The sequence below is a fragment of the Notechis scutatus genome, chromosome 2, assembly GCF_049901735.1.
Source record: "Notechis scutatus isolate UNSWTSFEM ecotype Mainland chromosome 2, rNotScu1.2, whole genome shotgun sequence".
Taxonomy (NCBI): Eukaryota; Metazoa; Chordata; class Lepidosauria; order Squamata; family Elapidae; genus Notechis; species Notechis scutatus.
Window position 1 is genome coordinate 16,532,874 of NC_142010.1, and position 7,351 is coordinate 16,540,224.

A 7,351-nucleotide genomic window follows, 5' to 3' on the forward strand; every position below is an offset into this window, starting at 1 on the left:
GAGGACAGAAATATAATTTTAATAAGGCTTTAAAATATAGATTTGGACTCTTTTTGTATTTGTTTGATACCACCCTGGAAGAGGAAGGGGGAATTTTGGCTTGCTTGGATTTATTGAGGATTGTGGATTTTGGGATTGTTTTACCTTTCTCTCGGAATATTTGGTTGGTGTAAGAAGAAAGAGGAATAAAGAAAAGAAAAGATTTATTTATAATGGCTTTCCTTTTGAAGACCTGAGGGATGAATATGAGCAAACAAAAGCAGCCTGCAAAGATGGTATGGAAAAAGCTTTTCTATTTCTAGAAATGGCGCTGGTCAATTACCAACAGACAATGGAACAGATGGAAACAGAAGTTGTTCCAGAAGAACAACAACAAGGAAAAGACGAAGACGCCATCTTTATTGAATCCCAAAACTTATCTAAGGAAGAAGGAAGGAAGAGAGCAAGGAAAATGAAGGACTTAAGATCTAAAAAACATTTGAGAAAGAGAAAAATATGATGCAAAGTAAATATAATGATAGCAAACAAGAGAAAAAGGGAACACAACAGAGAAGGGATCCCAGCAAGGCAGAGGTTAGAAGAAGAAGGGGGGGTAGGAAGATTTGGTGGGGGAAGAAAGAAAGGGGAAAGGTGGAGAAAAGCCTCAAAGTTTTAAAATTGGATGGGAGAAGAGGAATTTTTTTTAGGGACAAAGGATGAAATATAAACTTCTGTAAGAAAGATTCTGCTAGGTACAGAAGATGGTATTGTAACATTTATATTTGAAATAGTAAATTAGAATGGTTTAAGATTTAATAAGAAATTAAAATGTTGAAGTTTTTAATAATGATTGATTTTTAAAATGTAATAAAATATTGAAGGAAAGGAGGATACAATGTATTTAAACATTTTTGGTGGATAGAATGTACCAAGCAGAACCGAATTGGGTATTTGTTATGTTGAATGTTAATTTTACTAACTTAGGGGGAGGATAGAAAGGCATCATACTCTGATTAGTGATTTCAGGAGAAATTCTTTTTATTATAAGAAGAGATAGAGGGATAATGAATGGGCAAAAGATATAAATTTAATGATTTAATTAAGAGGGATTAAATAAGATAAAATTGTGAAGAGTGATATGTGCTGCCCATGCAAAGAGAGGTAACTGGGGCCAAGGTACTTTACTAAAAGATTTTTTTATGTTTGTTTGTGTTTGTTTGTGTTTTATGAGAATATTGGGGAAATTTTTGTAGAAAGACAGGAAAAGATTTAAATATGTAATGATTTGTTTGTTGTTGAAATTTTTAATAAAACTTGTTTTTAAAAAAAAATAAAAAAAAATAAAAAAAAATAAAATGTATACAAAATGTTTTATGAGTTGACACACACATTCCTCAGCACTTGTGGGTTTTTCACTAACTTGATCATCATCATCTTTTAACGACCCCATAATACCTTTTGGGGTGAAGTCTGGGCAGCTGAATGGAGCTAGTAAAGTGTTTAATGGCTTAATGCCTTTCCTGTCGCCAATGTGGAGTTTTGTTCAGCAGATATATTCTCATTGTGACCAGAGAGAGAAATATATGCCTCTACTTAGGATTGAACTCACAGCCTCCTGATAGTGAGATGAAAACTCCACCTCTAGGCCACCGCACCACTCCTTCTCACTAACTTGATGGAGATACTAAATTGTAGATAATACTCAAAATGGAATGGTACTAAAGCTTTCCAAGCACTATAAGAAAACTGAGATTTCTACTCTCCACATTCAATTCTCAGTGAAGGTCAATCACCTTGGTGACTATGTTTAGCCCAGTTAAAATGGGTCCTCAGGCTTTGGGAAGCAGAAAAAATACCAAAGTGGCAACTACCTTGTTAAGGAACTTTAGCCGTGAAATAAAATCTTGGTTGATAGTAAGTCTCTGTTTTTCAGAAGTCCCCAGAATCTCTTTCCTTGGATCCTCATTGGGGAGAACCAACAAGCTTGCAATTCCCAGATCTGCTGCTACATCTCCATTTTGGTCCAAGTACAGTTTCAGATGAGAAAGATTGCAAAACTCATTCTTCTCCAGAAATGGATGGAACTAGTTTTAAAACAGAAAACTTGGTTTCTTATCCCAAGGTGGCCTTTTCACATTTGAATCTTTCTTCTACAGTTGCCTAACTTGCAAATGGGGCGTTGGTAGACTTACCAGTGAACGCCCTTCCTAAACACGCTGTGATGGAGTCCAGCATTAGGTATAACTCCACCCTCTTATGATGTGAGCTGAGTCTGCCACCATAAAAGGTTTGCCTTTGCTGAGAACCCCAGCTTTTCTGGTGAATTATCTTGACAGACCAGGATTGTCTCTAGAATATAAACAAACAGAACCGCCCCCCTACCCAAGAATAGTAGACCAGACGGCCACAGGGTGGGGCTGGACTCTATCGCAGTGTGTCTAGAAAGGGCATTCACTGGTAAGTCTACCAATGCCCCTTCTCTGTCATGCTGCTCTAGAGTCCAGCATTGGGACATACCAAAGCCTGCATGCCCAAGGGAGGGACTCGGCTGGTCCTCTTAATCCGACCCAGGAACCACTCGCTGGAGTACCCTTCGTTCAAATGCAACCTGTGCAGATGCAAAGGAGTCCAGCCAGTAATGTCGGAAGAACAGAGAAGGTGAGGTCCATGTAGCAGCTCTACAAATATCTTCGATCGGAGCCTGCATGGCCCAAGCTGCCGGTCGCTGCGCTCCGGGTAGAGTGTGCAGTCAGTTTCTTGGGAGCTGGCAAGCCAAGAGTTTCATATGCAGTAGAAATGCATGCTCTGATCTACCTACTCAATATGGGAGATGAGGCCTTAGACCCCAAGGAGACAGGTTGAAAAGACACAAACATTCACTCAGTTTTGTGAAAAGGTGTAGTTTGTTTGATATAAATCCTTTTCACGTCCAATGTGTGCCACTGACATTCCATTACATGTTGGGGTTTGGGACAAAAGTCAGGGAGTACAATGTCTTGAACCCTGTGAAACCAAGAGTTGATTTTTGGTACAAATGAAGGGTCCAGACGCAAAACCACCCAGTTGTCATGAAACATACACAAATCTGGCCTTACCAAAAGGGCAGCTAATTCAGACACCCTCCTAGCTGATGTAATAGCCACCAAGAAGGATACCTTCAGAGTTAAAATACGGAGACCTACCATTCGTAAAGGCTCAAAAGGAGAGCTTGGAGAACCTTAGGCAAGTCCCAAGTGGAATACCTATGCACAATGGGTGGTCACAGTTTGAGGCTCCCCTCAGAAATCCGTGGATTGAAGGGTGGTGGGAGAGGGATGTGTACCTGTCCCATGAAATTACCAAAGCTAAGGCCGCCACCTGTCTGCGGAGGGTGCTGGCACGAGGCCCTTGTCCAGCCTGTCCTAGAGAAACTGAAGTATCTCCGGACAGAAGCTGAAGAGGGGTTCTGGGCTCTCTCTGAGCACCAGTCACTGAATTTCCTCCAGGTGTCCAGTTGTAGACCTTTTAGGTGAAGCTTGTATTGTGTTAATTACAATATCTGAAAGGTTGGCCTCCTTCAAGAACTTCCACTCAACCACCAAGTGGTCAACTGGAACCATTGGGGTTCCGGATGCAGAAGGGCCCCCTGACTGAGAGAGATTTGAGAGGCTGGGATTTTCCAAGGCCTCTGAACAGACAGGTTCACCAGGTCCACAAACCAGGGTCTCCTGGGCCAATATGGGGCCAGCGGAATTAGCTCTGTCTTTTCCTCCAACATCTTCTGGATAACTGCCGGGAAGATTGGAAGGGTGGGGAAGGCATAGAGACCTGGGGGCCATCTGCTCCAAAGTGCATTGGTCCCCTCCACTCCTTGGGTTAGGAACCTGGAGAAAAACCTGTTTACCTGTGCATTCTGGGGAATGGCAAAGAGGACCACCTCTGGAGTTCCAAAAATGTGGGACAATTCTATGAACAGGGAGGATGGAGTCTCCATTCCAAGTGGTCGACTTGAGATCGACTCAACCAGTCTGCCTGGGAGATGTCAACCCCCGAAATATGGTCCACCCTGAGAGACAGGAGGTTCCTCTCTTCCCATCTCCCCAGATGTTCCACCTCCCACATCAAAACCCTGGATCTGGTCCCTCCTTGCCTGTTGACATGAGCCTTGGCTGCTATTTTGTCTGTCATGACGAGCACATGGGACCCTGACACTAGGTTCTGGAAATTTCTCAGGGTGAGAAAAATATCCCTGAGTTCCAGGAGATTGATGGGAAGGAACCTGTCTGAAGATGGCCAGTGTGCTTGGTCCATCCGGCCCTGGGCATGTGCTCCCCAGCTGTGAAGGCTGGCATCTGCGGTCACTACAATTCTGCTTCTCATCATAAAGGGACTGCCTTTGTGATGGCCTGGGACTGCCACCATCAAAAGGACCGAAGCACCTGTGGATAAAGCAGCACCCTGTGGGCAGAATGACTGATCCCCTCTCTTTGGAAGGGGAGGAGGAACCACTGCAAGGTGTGTGCATATAGGCGTGCCCATGGCACAATTTCAATGCAGGAGATCATCTTCCCAAACAATTGGGACAGGAGAGAGAATGGAACGGAGCAACTTAGTTGAATTCTGTTGATCAACTCTTTGATGCTGTCTTGTCAGTCCTGTGAAAGGAAGACTTTGCAGCTGACTGGGTCGATGATGACCCCGAGGTACAACAGTCAGGTCATTGGAGAAAGATGGCTCTTGATCAGGTTGATGGAGAAACCATGTTCCTCCAACACCTGCATCATGATTTGAAGATCTCGTTCGGCTGCCTGGATGGAGGTAGATTGAATCAGAATGTTGTCTAGGTAGCAGGTAAGGCTCAGAGGAGGGCTGCCAATGCTGCCAGGACCTTAGTAAAAACCCTTGGTGCCAATGAAAGGCCAAATTGTTGGGCCCGGTATTGGTAGTGCTCACTGCAATAAGTAAAATGGAGGAACTGGCGATGGGGAGGCCAAATTGGGATACATTGCGGAACCTGACTGAAAAGTACAATGTAAAGTAGTTTATCTCTTTTTTAGGGAATTATTATTACTATAACTAATGAAAATAAATGTTTAATTGAGGGAATTAAGGTATATTTAAACCACTGAGGTGACACCCCCAAATTAGTAAAAGGGAAGGGGAAATTTATGTTTTATTTTGCATGTAAAAGCTTATATTAATTTAGACTTTAAGGAAAGAATATGAGATGGAATTGCGAATTTAACAGACAAAAGAATTAAAAGGGAATAAGTATGAAGATATGGGAATTATTTGTGACTTAAATGAGAAAAGAGTACTTTGGAAAAGGCCACGCTTAAAAGAAATGTTAATGCTTAAGAAATATATTTGAAATAAATTAAAATGAACTGAGAAGAAGTTTAAAATCAAAGTAATATTAATGAATAGGATTAATTTTTTCGTTCCTTTTCTTATGAAAAAGTTGAAATGGACAGGTAAAATGAGAAAAGAATACATTGGAAAAAGCCATACCCAAAAGGAAAATATATTTGAAATGAATTGAAATGAATTGAAAAGATGTTTAGAATGAAAGTAATAATAATGAATAGAATTAATTTGTTTGAAAATTGAAATGGAGAGGTAATAATAGAATTGTTTAAAATGGATAAGATAGGAAGTTGAATGTAAGAATGAATATATAATTACTGTCATATTTGCATGTAAAAGTGGTGATTCGGAATTATGTTGTACACCGAAAAGAGCTGTTTTTTACTTTGTTTTGGAAAAATTGAATAAAACTTGTTCAAAAAAAAGAAACCTAGTTAAATGAGAAGAGGATAGTAGCATAACTCAGTGGATAAAAGCTAAATTTGCTATGATTTTATAAATGTAATAGCAAATCAGTCGATTTAAAGGTTATGTGTGAGAGCAATAGGCCTAATTATAGGCCTGGGTGTTTCATAAATCAGATTCTTCAATGAAGCATGTTCACGGGCTGGGTGTCATCAATCACATTCTCCAATGAAGGATTTTCATGGGCAGAAGATCTGGTAGCCTAGCTACAATCATTGTAAGAAAAGTGTGGAATGTACTTCTGGTTTTAAACTGTCCTACTGTTCCTTCAGATATCCTCCCCCCCACTTTATGGCAACTCAAAAATAGGCATAGGAATGTATTACAAATTGAAAGAGAGCTTCCAATTTGGGGAACAGAGAATCATGTGGGATTTTTGTTAGGGATAACATTGTTTACCCTAACTGGTTTGGGTAAAAATAATAAATATGGTATCATGGTTTGTTAGTTAAAGTGTGTGTAACTTTAACTGCAGGAATGTAATTAAGGGTGTGGTTGTAAAAGCACTATATAAGAAGCAGGCAATTGCAGCTCGCTCTCTCTGGCTTACTGATCCCTAATTACTGGATGGATTGATGATTGCGTTCTTGCTGGAACGGGAGAGAAAAAGGAGTGTTGATTTTCTCAATGGAGAGAAGATAAAGATTGGACTGATTTATTGTAAGTGAACTGACATTGGCTATTCAACATGGACTTTGCAAATAGAGTATCCCCGACAGGACTTGACTGAAATTGATATATGACTAATGGACCGTTTAATTTGACTATGCTATAATTCTTAAATGGAATAAACTATATTTTTGATAGCACAAGCGTATCTGTATTTTTACTGCATGTTAACTAGAAAACTTATCTCACGCATTTACCTGTCTTCCTTTCTGACTTCGCTGCACATTCTGTTTAGTTTGTTTTCCTTAACACCCGTTGGGGAATCCAGGCTTAACAATTTTCTTGTGGGGGGTGGGAATAAGACACCAATCTGGTTTCAGGCTCTTTTCTTCTTTGTTTCTGGAATCAGCTCTTTGCAGAGTGTTGAGCCTCCTAGATACTGTTTGGCAGTGTGTGTCAGGTCTGACATCTTCAGCTAGGAGGGAGGGAACATGTGGGGAATAAATGGGCAATAAACTTGTGTGGGTATGTGATGGGAAATGGGATGGGGAAATGACAGATTGATAAAGAACACAGAAGCTCAGAACTAGTTTGTGCCAGCACTCAAGGCCATGTACCCTGAGAAAGAATGTGGATTACCCCAAACATCTCAGTATTCTCAAAACACCTACATGAATCTTCATTGGTTGAAGATGGACTGGTCATGGGGAGAAGAATTTTCTATCTTTTTCCCATGGGAAACTTAGTTCTAGCCTGATTTTCCTGCAACTAGTACCCATTAGTAAAACAACCTATCACTTCAACCAAATCGAATTGAGGGTCTTTCTTTCCTAAGGGACCTACCTGGGGGCAGATCTGATAATGGGCCATTTTGTTGGGACATGCCCAGATATAGTTTTGGGAGATTGATGACTCAACAACACGGTCATGGAACTCTAAATTTCATTATTCT